The following is a 17,098-nucleotide window of genomic DNA, read 5'->3' on the forward strand; positions in this document are numbered from 1 at the left end:
CACCAAAAGACATGGACGCGGATTAGGACAGGATTTGCCCTTCTGAAACCTGAAACATTGCCAGGCCCACCCACGGCAGTTCCGGTACATCGTGGAGTGTTCGAACGGCAGAGTTCTGCTCAGCAATGAAAAGGAGGAAGCTCCAGCCTCGTGCCACAACACAGATCGAGTGAACATTTAATTCGGGCGCCAAAAGCGACCAAAGCCCCAAAACGCAGGAAGGAAAGAGCAGAAACAAGGGTGAGGAAGGTATAAAAACAGGCCAGAAGCAAGATGCGCTTTGCACCTGCTCTTTGATTGAAGAGGCTCTGTTCCCTGGAAGGCTGGCGTGTGTGGGGATGCAAGAAACACGGAGAAGGGGAGCTCAGTGGGAGACGTGGGGGTCATTCCCGGTAGAAGAATAGTCAGGAATTTAGCCCAGCCCAGGGAAGAAAATACAAGCTTCCTTCGCCCCTCGGGATGGGCTGGTTCCAGCCTTATGGTGCAAAAGTGAAATAAGAGAAAGGCGTTAACCGAAAGGAAGTGTTGTTTCCTCTGTTTCCGAGACCACAGAACTGGCGCAGAACGAAGCTCTTTAGTCACACTTGGTGGCCCTGGTGCGAGCGGCCGGGGCACCGTGACTTTAGTGTCTCTTAACGGGGCGCCCTTCACCTTTCCAGGCCGGAGCTGATTTTTGGAAACGGCCAGGAGTTATTCAGAATCAAGTCAGGTGACTGAGCTGGGTGACCAAACTCCGTTCCATTTTACGAGGCGAAGCCCACACGTGGCCACAACGTGACATTCCTGGTTTCCTCCTGTGGGTTGCCATCTGGTGCTCAGAGCAGTTCCTCACAAAAGTCCCGACGCGGTCTGAGCAAGGACAACAGCCCCGAGGAAAGCCTGGAGTTTCCGAAGGTGGCTCCTCTGAGGGACAAAAGTGCTTCTGCCAAAAAGCGGATCCCTGACTGTCGCGTTCCCCTTATCGGACTCCCGCCCTCAGCGTTTCACTAAAGGTCATCATCCATTTTCAGACACAGGATAAGGGGGTCGTTGTGGGTGCCTACGAGGAGAAGAGGGTCAACACCTGGGGGCTGGCCGTGGAGTGTGACAGACGGGCAGGCGGAGGACCGGGCGGACGCTGCCTGTATTCGCCTCCTGTGGCCGCCACCACAAACGCGGTGGCTTAACGGAAATTTACCGTCAACGTTCCGGAGGCTGGAAGTGCAAGATCGAGGTGTTGGCAGGGCCGTGCTCCCTCTGAGGTTCTGGCTAGACTCCTCCCCTGCTGTTCACCTTCCTTCGGGTGGTCGGCCAGCCACCTTTGACATCCCTCGTCTTGTGGACGTACGGCTCCAATGTCTGCCTCCGACTTCGGGGGTGTTTTCCCTGCGTGTTCCCGTGGCCATGTGGCCGTCTTCTTCCAGGACGCCAATCCCACCGGATACAGGCCCACCCGCTCCAGCGGGACATCTCAACTCGTGACATCTGCAATGACCCCGTTTTCAAATAAGGTCACGTTCTGAAGTACTTAGGGTTAGGGCTTCACCATATCTTTTTGGGGGGACACAGTTCCACCCATGACACCGCCTCTGTCACACCTGGGACGGTGTTAAACAGGCCCACCTGTACTCCTGTACATCATTCTGTCCAGACAAATCCTTTCTTTTTCTTCTTAATTTTTTTAATGTTTATTTATTTATTTTTTTTTTGAGAGACAGAGAGAGAAAGAAACAGAGCATAAGTGGCAAAGGGGCAGGGGGTGGGAGGGGGAGACACAGAACCCGAAGCAGGATCCAGGCTCTGAGCTGTCGGCACAGAGTCCGATGTGGGGCTTGAACTCACAAACCCCGAGATCATGACCTGAGCCGCGGTCGGAAGCTCAACCGACTGAGCCACCCAGGCGCCCCAGACAAATCCTCTCTTGGAGATCCAATCCGTTGTGCCCAGAACACCTCGAAATGAAATTGTTGTGCTTTTTTCCTTCCCTTTGTCTCTGACAGGTGCCCACTCACTGAACAGGCTCCTTACTGCAGGAACACAAAAGATAGGGCTTTTCATTCCCACACTAGGCTCTTGAGACCCAGAAGGGAAGGTAGGAGGGCTTTTGGAGCAGGTTTAAGTCTTAACAAAAACAAGGGAGTGGGGAAATTGATAGCTCTGCCCGCCGAGGCCTCTGGGGAAGTCACAGGGGTGGGGCATGGGGGGGTATTGGGGTGGGAAAGATGGGGTCTGAGTGGGGAGGCTGTAGAAAGGAGGTGTTAGAGAGGGAAGACTGAGTCTGGACTCCCAGATGTTACTGGCCAGAGGATGGGCGGGAGCCCAAGGAAGCTGAGCCAGGGGCACAGGCCTTCCCAGGGTGGGTGTCATTCCTGGGGGTCGCGGATCAGCTTCCTGTGTTGCCCCTTCACCTTCAGCTGCCCTGCCTGCCTCTGGCTCCTTCTGAACATTCTCCACGCCCTGAGGCATTGCTGCCCCAGGCCCCTTCCCAACAGCCTGGAGGTGCGCCTTGGCTCCGAAGAGATGCTGGTGGGGAGGAGGGCGGTCTCTCCCAGCACCCAGGAGGCTGCGTTCATTCCCCTCCCGTGGCTGCTAGAACAAAGGACCACAAAGTGGATGGCTTAAAACAACAGAAACATGTTCTCTCACAGTTCTGAAGGCCAGAAATCTGAAATGAACGTGTCTGAGGCGTCACACCCTCCAGAGGCCATGGCAGACAACCTCTTTCCTGCCTCCTTCCGCTTCGGGGGGCTGCCCGCCTTCCTTGGCTGGTGGCTGTATCACTCGGATCCCTGACCCCCCCCCCCACCCCTGATCACATGGCCCCTCCTCTTCTGTGTGAAATCTTCTGCTTCCGTCTTACAAGGATACGTGTGGTTGCACTTGGGGCCCCCCTGGACAACCCAGGATAATCCCCCCATCTCGGGGTCCTTAACCTAATTGCCTATGCAAGGACTTTACCGCATAAAGTACCCTTTGCAGTTGCGAAGATTAAAGTCAGGTGTCTTCGGGCATCATTATTGAGCCCACAATAGCGAGAATGGGTGCCAGGCACCCACGCTAGTAACCAAGAATTGCTGACAGGGACCAGCTGGGGCACACGGGCCCCTCCCCCCCCCGCCTCCCTCCCCCCCCCACAGGCGCCCTGAGGGGGCCCCCTCCGCTGAGGTCCTCAGGCTCTAATCCAAGGACGAGAGCAGATCCTACCCGCCTTCCCTTCTAGCTCTCCGCGGAGGCTCCCTGTGTCCAGAGGGCATCTCAGTGGCCCAGAGCACGCGGCGCTCGCCAGCTCAGGGAAGGCCCATCCACCGGCCTGCCTCCCGCACTTCCAACTCTGCGTGGCCAAGGGCGACCACCTGAGCTGGCGGCCTCGGTGGCTTCCGTGACAGGCATCCCCCCCCCCCCCCCCCATCCAGCTTCATCCAATGTTCATCCAGTTGGTGACTCCATACTCTAAGACCTCACGGCTCAAGTGGGGTGTGGGAACAATGGTGTCACCGTCGCCTGGGAGCTTGCTGGAAAATCAGAGTCTCGGTCCCTGCCCCAGACCTCCCGAATCAGAATTTGCATTTCAACCTGATCCCCAGGACATCCTCGGGCACGCTGCAGTGAGGCAAGCACTGGTCTGGACACCACCAGGGTGGGTCCCTTCTCACCAACACAACAGCTCGCTCCGTTCAAGGCCTGGTCCTGTCTCTCCTGGCAGAAGGGCGTGGGCTCTGTGGCTCTCTAGGATGTGGTTCGGTGGCAAAGTGGCATTCTTTTGGGTTATCTTCCTGACGGTTATCTATTTTGAGTTTCAGATAACATTCTAAACCCTGGCTTGGGTCGTTATTCTATGGGGCGTTTCTCTCGACCGCCCACACCCAGCGAGCGGCAGACCCAGCCTCCCCCCGGCCACCTGCCCAGCGAGCTCTAAAACCCATCTGGGTCCGGCCTGCCCGCCGCGAACGCCTGTTGTCTCTCTGTAGGCATTTCGTCCCTTTCCTCCAGAAAAGGTCTCCCGGGAGGGGGGGCACACTCACCAGCTTCCCTGCACCCAGCTCAGGACCAGGTCCCATGGTGGTCACATGACTCCGGCCTGCCCGTGTCCTCGGTTCTCCTGGCCACAGTGATTGGGCCAGCGTTTTGTCACGTGACTGAAACTAAACCAATCAGAGTCCTTCCCTGGGGCTTTTCATACTGAAGCTGGGAAATAGAGTCTCTCTCTCTCTCTCTCTCTCTGTCTCTGGTCCTTCTATACAGGGTCCTGTAAACTGGTATGATGTTAGTAGGTACTGTCACACCAAGGTACTCCCTCATGGCAGCCTCCACTCAGGGGTACCTGTCCCATGGCACCGGCCCACACGTGGATTTGGCTACTCTCCTTTGCGACTGAAAAAGTCCTCACGCATTCCCATCGTGAAGCGTCTTATTGTGTGCCATGCTGGGGGACAGGGTCACTCCCCTGGAGTTGGCATCCACAGGCCCTGCCCCGCAATTTTACTCCATGTCCACCACTGCCCCCCACTGGGCCCAACGTCCCGCACTTGGAGCCCTCCGAAGGTGCTGGCCATCTTGGCATTCCTTGGCTTGTGGCTGCTGGGAAGTTCCAGGCCCTCGGTTTCCTCCCGGTGTTTCAGCGTCCACACCCAGAGACAGTATCATCCTATGGCCCTGCACTAACTTGCACCTATGTTTCCCCTTCCTGAGCCATGAGCATCCCGGAGGGACGCTTGCAGCACTGGGGTCCAGTGCCTTTCACAATCGTGGGACATCTGTAGCAAATACTGTGGCGGGAACATCCAAACTCCACGCGTGGCTTTTGAACTCCGTGTTCGTGAACCTGTGTTTCAGCGGGTGTTCATGATTGTCAGGCTGTAAACTGCCTCTGTCTCTGCATCCTTAAGAAGGGGGAGATCATGGCTCTTGCATCACAGGCTCCTCAGGAGGAGTCACCGGGGGCCCGTGAAGCACTTAGGGCCATGTTTGGCATCTGGTAAACACTTCCAAGGACGTACTTGTATTGTGTACATCTCCTCCCCTCCCCCTACTTCCTCTTCCTTCTCTCGCCTTCTTCTAGTCTTCTCCTGTCATTTCCTCACACCCCTTCTCTGCCTCTCAGCTCAAGGGTGACTGTCTGCCCTGGGCACCTGCCCAGCCACAGGGGAATGCTAGGGGCTGGCCATTGAGATGGCTGAGAGGCCCCCTGAGCAGAAAAAAATACCCCTGCAACTCCATTTATCCGTCTGGTTTGCTTCATTCCATCCCCACCTACCCACCCCCGATTGATTGATTATTTATTTACTTTAATTTTTATTTTTGAGAGAGAGAAAGAGAGGGACAGAGAGCGAGGGAGACACAGAATCCGAAGCAGGCTCCAGGCTCCAAGATGTCAGCACAGAGGCCGACACGGGGCTCGAACCCAACCAAGAACGGCAAGATCATGACCTGAGCTGAAGTCGGTCGTTTAACCGAATGAGCCACTCAGGCGCCCCACCACCCCCAATTTAGAGCCTATTTCCAGCTAGGTGACCCAGGGCACCGATGTCCTTATCCTCTAGACATAATCCCTGGCTTATCCCCTGGGATTGATGGGCCTTAGAGCCCTCTGGCAGACGCTGAGGGGCTGTGTCGTCAGAAGGAGTCAGCACGGGCCCCAGGAAGCTCTCCTGACCCTGAGGAAGAGCTTTCCAAAGGTAAAAGGACACGTTTTCTCCTGCACAGTATCTTTTCACTCCAATTATGCTGTTCCCCCCAGTCAGGTGCGCTTAGGAAATTTTGACATGTGAATAGTCAGCGCTGACCATCTGGATTGCTCTCTGAGAAGCCAGGGGAGTCGTCAAATTGCCATCCAGGGGACAGTCCTGGCCCCCCGAGTCAGGGCATCGGGCTGCGAGCGGGCCCTCGGGTGGACCCCCGAGGTCAGCAGCAGACAGCGCATGCGGAACGGTGGTGCTTCTCCACAGCTGGATCCTCCTGCTGATGTCACTGCTGAGCATTCAGAGCGACACTCGGTGGCGAAAGGGCTAAGTCTGGAGGGACACGGAGGCGGAGCTGTGGAGTACTTCCTGGTCACGTGCTTCTCTGCTTCTGCCTGTTCGCCTCCCGGCCTGCTTCTCTCTGGTGACAACACCCCGATTTGCCGTCAGGAGGCCGCCTGTCCCCGTGTCAGTCCAAGAGTGAGCGTGGGACCCGGGTCCCGCCACTCAGGCGGCCCCACTTCGCTGCTTGCTCTTCTCCATCTGGACGGGCAGGTTCCCAAAGCCACCCCAGAGAGGCCCCGAGCCCACCAAAATCTCAGGCTGAGCCCAGAGATGGGGAAAGGAAGGTTGGTTTGACTTTTTCTGAATGACCAGATCCAGCCGCTTCCGGAGCCGACCCTCACTGGCTGTTTCAGCCTGGGAACCCGTAAGTTCTCTTTTCTGCACAACCGGCGAGGCTAGGATCCCTGACCCGGCAACGAGAGCCCGACGTTCCTTCCCGGTCCCCCACGCCCACCCCCTTCCCGGCCCGCAGCCCACACCTTTGCCGAAGGCCTGTATCAGCCTCCTTGGGCTGTCCTCGAAGATGACCCCACACCGGGCGCTTCAAACGGCAGGAATGTGTCCTGCCTTGCAGTTCCGGAGCCAGGGGTCCACATGTAAGGTGTCGGCAGGGGTGCTCCCTCTGAGGGCCGGGGAGGATCCCGCCTGCCTTTTCCAGCTCTTCGTGGCTCCAGGTGTTCCTTGGCTCACGGCTGCGTCACTCGGAACTCTGCCCCCAACTTTACCTGTCCCTCTGCGTTCTTTCCTCTTACAAGGATGTGATTTTATTTATTTATTTTTTTAACGTTTATTTATTTTTGAGACAGAGAGAGAGAGAGCATGAACGGGGGAGGGGCAGAGAGAGAGGGAGACACAGAATCGGAAACAGGCTCCAGGCTCCGAGCCATCAGCCCAGAGCCCGACGCGGGGCTCCAACTCACGGACCTCGGGATCGTGACCTGAGCGGAAGTTGGCCGCTCAACCGGCTGAGCCACCCAGGCGCCCCAAGGATGTGATTTTCAATCGAGATCCATCTGATGACATCTGCAAAGACCTTATTTCCAAATAAGTTCCCATTCGCAGGTCCCAGGCGGGCTTAAGTGTTGAGGGAAAACTATTCAACCCCCTGCAAAGCCTCATCCCTTCCTCCACTGCGAGCATCGTGGTCCCCTGACCCCCAACTTTGCCTCCACACCCTGTGAGGGCTCTGGCTCTCAACCTGGTTTGATTCGGGATCCAGATTACCCCTCCCCAAACTCTCATTCCAGGAATTCCCATGTGCCGCCTAAAACTTTCCAGAATTTATGGGTAAGAAAGGTACGCAATGCTGATGGCATTAGACGGTCCAGGAAATGACACTGGCTTCTTTCATTTTTTTCCCCTTTGGAGCAGGTCTTCAATATACCAGAAAGGCTTTGATATGAGGGACTATTATAGCAAATTACAGAAGCATTTGAAAAGGTCTGTCTTTTAAGAGTTTTTGTTTTGTTTGTTTTTATTTTTATGTTTTGAGAGAGAGAGAGAGAGAGAGAGAGAGAGAGAGCACAAATGGGGGGGGGGTGGAGCAGAGAGAGAGAAGGAATCCCAAGCAGACACCATCACAGAACCAAACTTGGGGCATGGCCCTATGACCCTGGGATCATGACCTGAGCCAGAGTCAAGAAAGAGTTGGATGTTTAACTGACTGAGCCCCCCAGGCGCCCCTCGTTTTTATCCTTAATTATGGTAAAATACACATAACATAAAATTTATCCCTTTAACACTTTTAAGTATACAGTTCATTCAGTGGCATTAAGTCCATTCACACTGTTTTGGAATCCCCACCCCCACCGTCCCTCTCCAGAACTTTCCATCATCCGAGGCCAAAATCCTATATCCGTTAAACAAAGCTCTCCAAGCAGAGCCCCATGTTGCTGAATTAAGAGACGGAATATTTTGGCAACAGACCACACAGCTGTCGAGTGAAAGCTCAGCTGGGGATCAGTTTCCTCCAGGATGGAAAACAGGACTTCCTGGCCGCCTGCTTGTCCCCTCCGGCCACACCCCATGCCCTGCACTCCTGAGGGCCCTTTCGGCGGCCTTCACTGCGCTGAGCTTCTGGTTCTTGAATCTGAAAGCCAGACGTGGGCCTGATTTGTCCAAAGCCCATGCAGCTAGCTCTGAGGCCTCAGAACGGACAGACGGTCCACTCAGTCTTGGAGGAGGGACCAGAGATGGGACGGAGAGGGTTAGCTCCAAAGCTCACACCCGTGGAGCAGGGCTGTTACAGAGAAGGTGCTTCCCAGCCGGGCACTACATTTCCCAGCAGCCCTGTGGGCGCATGGGGCTCGGGGAACAGGAACAGAGTCTCGTAGGTACCGTCCAGGCTAGGGCAGGGAGAAGCTGGTTCCCTCCTGCTTCCTCCCTACCTTCACAGCCCAGGGTCGGGAGACAGGAAACTTCTGTGAAGATGGTAAATACTTGCCCCGACCTACCCTGGTGCTTCCCCAAGTGGCCCCCATGGCGAGGCACCTCCCTCCCCTTGGGAAATGTGGGTAACAACCCATCTTTCAAATCTGTCGGCCTTACTATACCTCAAGTTTCCTACCAATACACTATATTTAATTTAATTAATTTATTTATTTTTAATACACTACATATTTTTAATTTTGTTTTCAGTGTGTTTATTTTGAGAGAAAAAGAGAGAGCACGCCTAACACCGAAGGGGCAGAGAGAGAGAGAGAAAGCAGGAGAGAGAGAATCCCAAGCAGGTCCCACAACGCAGGGCTCGAACTCACCAACTGTGAGATCATGACCTGAGCTGAAACCAAGAGTTCAACGCTCAACCGACTGACCCCCCAGGCGCTCCTATGCTATGTTTTAAAGCAAAGATTATGATGCTTGTTCTACTATAACGAAGCCCTCTTTCCTGACCCAGGAGCCCCGAGCCACCTGGCAGTGTCCATGACTCTGAAGGATCGACAGGCCGATCCCAGACCGCTCACAGTCTGACAAGACCCAGGCCCGATACCTCGATGGGTTTCATGAGAGCTGCGGTGTCTGAAGAAAGCAGTGGAAGGTCTGGAAGCAAAGAAGACGCCCATCCCCCTCCCCCCCCCCCCCCCATGTCCTGGGCAAATTGGGCATGAGAGAAAGCAGATCTTCTTTGAAAGAGCTGTGCTTGGGAGACCCGCTTTCCAAAAGGGGGTGGAAGTGTGGGGTCACAGGGGGACACCACGCCTGTGGAGTCTAGAGCAAGACCCACGAGGTGTTAATGCTCACATGACCCCCTTCCCCCAGGGAGCTGGTGAGAAGGCAGACAGATTCAGGAGGTCTGCAAGCTCCCAGGGGAAGCCGATGCTGTTGGCCTTGGACACGCTTGAGCAGGGTCCTGGGGACGGACGCACTTGACACAAGGCTGGCATTTACCCCTGTGCCAGGAGGATGGGACGGAAACTTCCTTAGGCCTGCCACCTGCACCACCCTACCTCATATCGAGTCCCATTGCCCTGTCCCCACCTGAACAGGCACAGTCTCAATTCCCAGGTATGCATCCATTCGGCGACCAAAATGGGGCACTGTGGCTATGACCGCCGGGGACCTTGGGAATTTTCTGAGACAGATGATGGGCCTCTCAGAATGGCCCTGACCTCTCTTCCCTCCTAACATCCCCGGGAGCACCTCCAACCTCTCAGAAATTTGGCTGCGGGGCCCGTCACCTTGCACATAGTTGGGGGTCCAAGAAATGGCTTCTGAATCAATAACAAAAATCTGTCAATCTGTATTTGCATCTTACAGCTCCAGGGGACCGTTGAGAGAAAGAAAACTCCCGGCAGAAATAACCACATTTGCTTATGGCCTGTTTGTTCATTTATCTGCTCTTCTGGAAACTAAGAAGCCCTTATTTTTAGCATCTCCCATGCTGAAGCATGGATTTTTTTTTTTTTTCCTTCAAGCTCTCTTAAAAAGTTGACACTTCCCAGCCTATAAACTGCAAAGTCGTGTCAAGGTTCAAGAGAAAGACACAGTGGGGGAAGAGGCCTCCTGTCCCACAGCCCCAGAAAACACTCACAGGAAGAAAGAGTGTCCCTGAAGCAGGCCCCCCAGCAAAAGGCCCCGCTCCTTCAACCTTGGCTCACCTTATGGAGTAGGGGCCGGGCGTTCTCTCTGGAGTCTCCTCCCTGCGTTGACCACTTGACCAAGTGAAACTCACCACGTGGTAGTTTTATAAGCCTCTCACTGGAAAAATGTGGGGTGTGTGAGCCAAGCGTGAACCCCCGTTTTAAAAACACTTGCCAGGGGCTAGTTGTGGCAACTGAGGTTCGAGGCTCGAGATGTTTCTAGCTCTGACTCACCGCGAGAACTTGGGCAAGTCTGAATTCTCTGGGTCTCGATTTCTCTGTGAGGGACAGGGGAATAATGATTGTAGACCCCTCTCCCCAGTTACACCCCTAGAACTCGAAAGAGCTGTTGCCCGCTCTACGTGACTAATTTTTAGCTCAAACATCCGTGACATCTCTTAATGTCCGTACACAAGGAACCATGATTCTAGCAGCCGCCTCAAAAACAGACCAAGGGAGTCGTAATAATTAATAATGCAGTGCTAGGACACAGATTTCCAGGGCGGTAATCTTCTTCGTGCCTCTGTGAGGACAGGGGGTGGCTGGTATGAGTGAGAACGTCACCATCATCATCATCATCATCATCACCGTTGATCTTTGCAATCAGGAGGTGCATTCTTCCCTAGAGCCCTCAAGACACTGTGGCCTGGACTTCCTGTCCCCAGAGATACTTCTGTTATGGGAAGTCCCACCCCCAACACGTGGCACTTGGAAATCAACACAGAGGGGAGCCAGGGCCCGGATGAGAAGGCCCCAAAGGGAGCTCCGGAGGCGGCCAGAACACCCCGGGGCTGCAGGCTGGGCACCCGGAGAAGACTCGGGTCCCTCTGGTGCCATCTGACCCACGGTGGGAAGCAGTTGGGGCGGCCGCCAGGCCAGCGCGCCCCCAGTATCTATGTCAGTCCCGGCCTGTCCCGAGCAGCCTGGCTGTCCACCAGGCTGTCACCAAACTGACGGAAGACCCAGATGAGGACGGGCTTTGTGGAATGTGTTCTCTGAGCGCTCGCTGCCCGAGAGGCTGCCGGAGTTCTTTGGACGGGAAATTGCAGAGACGAGGCTCCGTGTCCGTGCGTCTCATCCTTCTGCACCATACACCCGCCCTTTTTTCTCCTTTCTTCATTTCCCCGTTTCTCTAAGCTCCTGTGAGTGCTCTGATCGCCAACCCAAATCCTGCCTGCCCGTCCATCAGTAGGTCCCAGCCCCGGTCCTCACTGGCCACATGACCACATCCTCATTGGCCACGTGACGCCTGGTTACAGGGACACTGCACCTTCTCCTTCTACCAAGTTCTAACGACATAGGAGCGCCTTCCTCCTCTCGGTGAAGGGGGCGGGTCTCCAGGGCACAGGAGGCTCTTCTCGGAGCGCCCAGTGTAGTCAGGCTCAGGAAGGGACTCACAGTTTCAGGAATCCACGGGGCGTCAAGGTTACTTGCAGAGACCAGGGGCCAGCAAACAGCCTGCGAGCCAAGAACGGCTGTTACGTTTTTAAATAGTTGAGCAAAAAAAATAAAAGAAGACTATTTTGTGACACGTGAAAATTACATGAAACTCGAAGTTCGGCGTCCGCAGGCAAAGTCTTACTGGAACACGGCCACACTTAACTCGCTTCCACATTCTCTGTGGCTGCTTTGCCCTTCGGCCACAGAGCTGAGTGGCTGTGACAGGCGGCACAACCCGCGGAGCCTAACATGTGTACCAGCTGATGTTCCTGAGAAAGGTTGCTGGCCCGTGGGCACAGACTCTGGAGCCAGATTGTCTAACTTCAAATCCTAGATCCACTGCTTACTGGCTGTGTGATGGGGGGCAAGTTCCGTCTCCCTCTCTGCCTCCGTGTCCACATCCCTCAAATGGGTACAACGGTCCTTATTTCAAAATATCATTGCAAGGATTAGAGGAACTATCATTTCTCAGGTCTTAGAACCGTGCCCGGCACTTAGGAGTACTGTGGATAGGGGCCTGGGTGGCTCAGTCGGTTGAGTGTCTGACTTCGGCTCGGGTCCTGATCTCATGGTTTGTGGGTTCGAGCCCTGCATCGGGCTCTGTGCTAACAGCACAGATTTAAAAAAAAAAAAAATAGAAGTACTGTGAATGGGTTAAATTATTTTCAGATCCTTACACATCACCATCCTACACCAGAGTGAAATGTATAAGAATTCTTAAGCTTTCCTTCTATTCGACACAGAAGGGTTCTTTAAACATATCGTTTTCTTTGCTTGTCATCATCGCCCCGTGTGCAAACAGATCCAGGAAACCTTAGCTCGGGCTTCTCAACTCCCAGATGGGTTCTAATTTGTTATGTCGGAGGAAAAAAGTCTGTCTTCCCTAGCAGGTGCACGGGGCTGTTTTGTGAGTCACAGACGTCACCTCCTTACTCTTCAGCGTTAGAAGACATTCTGGGCCAGCTCGACAAATCCTGCCTGTAAAGCAAAAGCAGAATGAGGAAGCGTGGACTTCCCACAAGGACAGGGATGTTCTCATTCCTGAACCGTGGTGGCTGGGGTGACGCGTGGAGGAGTCTGGGAGAGCTGGCACGGGACAGGGGACATCCGCAGTATCCCCACCCCCCCACCTCCCACTTCTTCCACGGGACCGAGTGCTGGTCGAGCTCCTGGCTGCTCCGCGGGAGATTCCTCCCCCGCCCGACCTCCTGTGCAGTTTGTCGTGGTCGTGTGACCAGACGCATCAGCGCTGGAATGTGTGTGGGTGGGGGAAACAGGCACCACCACTGCTTCTGGGCCTTAAGTCACGGAGCCCGTGCCCTGCCCTGCCCTCCACCTGCCTGTGAACTGCAACCACACAGATGACAGCGATACCCTAAGCGACGGCAAAACAGCAAGGTGACAGAACCTGGGTCCCTGAGTGAGTACGTGCAGCAGAGAAACCTGTCCCCTTGGGCCCATCGTGGAAGGACTCTCAGAGAGAGTACATGTTTGTTAAGTCACCATTCCGGGAGCTAGAACCTAGAACCTAGAACCTAGAAAAGGGGGTTAATTATACTTCTGCACCCACCTCGGGACGTTCCAGTGAGAATGTACTTTGACCATCAAGGAGAACTAATTCTGCATAAGACTCAGAATTTTCCCGAGAGTCTGACCCCTTGTATTCTTTAGCCGCCAAGGAAAAGAGCCTCAGGCTTACGTGTGTTTTCAAGGAGCTTTGGAAATGTTTAAGACTTGAAAAAAATTAGAGGCCTCAAAGTATGGAAACAGCAATAGGAAACTCAAATGATTACTTTACATACTCCTCCATTAATTGTGAAATTGAGGACACATGAAAGTCTCACTACATCTGAAAAACATTTGTAAAGCCAAGTGTTCCCATGTTACAAGAACTGGTAAGTATGCCAGTGATTGCCAGGACATAACAGCTAATCGTTAAGTTAAATGAGCAACTTGTAGCTAAAATCATTTTCGGAGCAAAATCACGGCCCCGCCCAGCCGCCGCAGAGCTCATCATGCCAGGTGATTGCACACTTCCAGAGCTGTCTCTACGCCCCCTTTTCTCTTGCTTACTCATCACAAACACCAATCAACCAAAACCTCTTTCTCTAAACATGAAAAATACGGAAGCCGACGGAGTTAGGTGGAACGCCAAATCATTCGGGTTGCACGCAGGGACCAGGGCCTTGGATGTGCAATTCAGCAGGACAGACGGTTCCCGAGTCATAAGGTCAAAGTCGCCATCAGCTGATGTGCATCCGATTGGGCTTTTCCAATCGGACTTTCCCCAAACCCACTCCCCTGCAAGGAAGGGAAAGCAGGTATTTTCCAAACCCACACCTTACAAATGTCAGGGATTTTTTTTTTTAAATGCTTGGTCTCCCTCATTGTGAAGTCTGTTTTTAAGTGACTTTAATTGGAAAAATCTTCTTTGTCTCCCAAAACTGAATCCAGATGAGGCCATCTGCCTCCTCTCCACGGGTGCGCAGAGCGCGGTTCCGAACCCCTCGTGAGGCGTGTTTTTGCTGGTCTCCGCCCAGAGCAACTTTGTTCAAACATTCCTGTCACTTGCGTGGTTTATTTTATCCAACGCGTTAATTAATGATACTTGCAACAAGCTTGTAGTTATTAATTAAACCATTTGGGTGGGCCCCCCGAAGACAGTTAACAATCTGATTGAAAGCCAAGCTTCCCATGGCTATTTTAAAAAGACATAACCACGGGGTATGGAGAGGATAAAGGCAACCCAAGGAGTCCGAATCAGCATGGAAACAGGAAAAGTGTTTTCTCTAATGAGAAGAAGCCCTCTGTCTGAACATTAGGAATCTAGTTATTGAAGAGGGAATGATCCAGTTTGGGCACACGGCATGGTCTCTTGATTAGGTGCTACAAGATGCTGGAGGCTCTCGGGCAAAAATGAGACAGAAAAGTACCTCCCCTTAATGCTTTGCTAACGATAGAATTAGTTCATTTTTCACCTTTTCTCTGGACACTCAGGGGCCCAGTGATGGTAGTCAACGCGGAGGGACAGCTTCTGGGGCTGAAGGCAAAGCCGAGAGTGACCCAGAGGATGACCCCCATACCGTGTTGTGGCAGGGACGGGAACAGAGCCCCAAGATCTCAGAGTGGGGTCAGAGCTAAGTGGCTACTTTCATAGTCCTTGCTGGGACGGCCAGAGGGCCAGCATTGAGGGGACCAGACGGGGCCGAACAACCACGTCCAACTCTGCTGACCCTGAGTCCGCCCTAAAGAATATTCAGAAAACCCCGCTTGCGTCTGGCTGTTCCAATGTGCATTTATCCCCAGAAACAGAACATGCGTTCTGGTCATTCCCTTGAGATGAAATGTATGGTCACGTGCTATCACCTCGACAAAGGCTGAGTTCGTGTTTCTGTGCCCAGTTATCTTCGTCGGAACTGTAGGGCCCTCGTGGGGCAGCGCGTCAGACCAAAACAATTTGAGGGGCTGCGCATCTTTTGAGTTGAGGGACAAACACCAGAGCCTGTTCACCAGCAGGGGCTGGTTTACTCACACCCGCGTGGCCGGCATCATGAGGACGTGATTCCATACACGCCTACACACACACACACACCACTCTCCCCGCTGTCAGCATCCAGCCAGAGGGTGACGGCTGAGACAGCTGATGAGCCCCATGACGTACCCTGGAGCTCACTCCTGGTGCTCCGCGGTCTACGGGTTTGGGCAGATGCCCAACGATAGGTCTCTATCGTTATGGTATCGCGCAGAGGATTTCCACGGCCCGGAAAATCCTGTGTGCCGCACCCACTCACCCCCCTCCCTGGCAGCCGCTCATCTTGTTACCGTCTCCATAGTTTGCCTTTTCCAGAATGTCGTACAGTTGGAATCATATAGTAAGGAGCCTTTCAGACTGGCTTCCCTCACCTAATAACATGCATTCAAACTTCCTCCAGGTCTTCTCCTGGCTTGACAGCTCATTTCTTGTATTTCTTTGTTTGTTTGTTTGTTTAAAGTGCAGTGGGGAAGGGGCAGAGAGGGAGAGAGAATCTCAAGCAGGCTCCACACTGTCAGAGCAGGGCCTGCCCTGCGGGCCCCGATCCCACGAACCATGAGATCGTGACCTGAGCCGAAGTCGGATGCTTAACTGACTGAGCCACCCAGGCGCCCCTACAGCTCATTTGTTTTAGAGCTGACACCCTGGTGTCTGGATGGACCAGAGTTTACTTACCTCTCACCTGCTTCATTCCCTTAACACCTTATGCTTTTCTGATAGACTGAGGAAGGTTCCCACTTACGTTTTTTAGTTCAGACGTCCACGGTAGCAAGTTTATGATAATATTCACCCATTTGCAGTCTCATAAAACTCAGTCAAAATTTACCGTCTTGACCCAAGCCAGTGTGACTGGTCAGCAACTGGATGAAGTTCTTTTGGGGAATGTCGGTGGCCTCCAGTGACGACAGGAGGCAGGGGCTGTATGTCCCTCCCCTATGACCCCTCGATGAGACAGCTCACCACAAATTCTACCAAATGGACGGCAGGCCCCAAAGCCATCAGGCCCCCACACTGGGTCCTTGGTCCCCTGGACGGGCACCTTGCATGCTAAGCTCTGGGGCTCAGTGACATCGATGGCTCACTTTCCCGCTCGCCAGGGTCCTATCTGTAGGAGGGCCAGCACCAAGCAGGGTTCCTGGCTCTCTGGTAGAGATGACACAGGAGGGGCCTCTTCCCTGAAGCAAACGATTCCTCCTAACTTTGGGTTTTCGCAAGTCTTGGAACACCGATAACTTTTATCACTATGGTGGCCAATCTGCAGAAAGCCAACAAGCCACACTGCTTCTGAGTTATCAGAAAAATTATCTAAGGTATATTACTTGCCATCTCATTTTGAAGACTTTATATAAAGCAAGGATAAAGGATTTGGGGTGCTTAGTTCTTTAATTAAAAAAATTTTGGCAGTGCCTGGGGGGCTCAGTCGGTTAAGCGTCCGACTTCGGCTCAGGTCATGATCTCGCTGTCCGTGAGTTCGAGCCCCGCATCGGGCTCTGTGCTGACAGCTCAGAGCCTGGAGCCTGTTTTAGATTCTGTGTCTCCCTCTCCCTCAGACCCTCCTCTGTTCATACTCTGTCTCTCTCTGTCTCAAAAATAAATAAATGTTAAAAAAAAATTTTTTTTTTTAACATTTACTCATTTTTGAGAGACAGAGCGTGAGCAGGGGAGGGGCAGAGAGAGAGAGAGGGAGACACAGAATCCAAAGCAGGCTCCAGGCTCCAAGCTGTCAGCACAGAGCCCAACGCGGGACTTGAACTCACGAGCTGTGAGATCATGACCGGAGCCCAAGTCGGACGCTTAACCGACTGAACCACCCAGGCACCCTTCTTTTTAATTAAAAAAAATAGTTTTATTTGTTTTTGAGAGAGAGGGACACACACACGCACACACACACGCACGCACCACGGGGGGAGGGGCAGAGAGAGAGGGGGGCGCCGGATCTGAAGCAGGCTCCACACTGACAGCAGAGAGCCCTAGGCGGGGCTCGAACTCACCAACTTCGAGATGACGACCGGAGCCCTGAAGCTGGAGGCTTAACCGACTGGGCC

The sequence above is a fragment of the Prionailurus viverrinus genome, chromosome A1 (genome assembly GCF_022837055.1).
Source record: "Prionailurus viverrinus isolate Anna chromosome A1, UM_Priviv_1.0, whole genome shotgun sequence".
NCBI classification, from domain to species: Eukaryota; Metazoa; Chordata; class Mammalia; order Carnivora; family Felidae; genus Prionailurus; species Prionailurus viverrinus.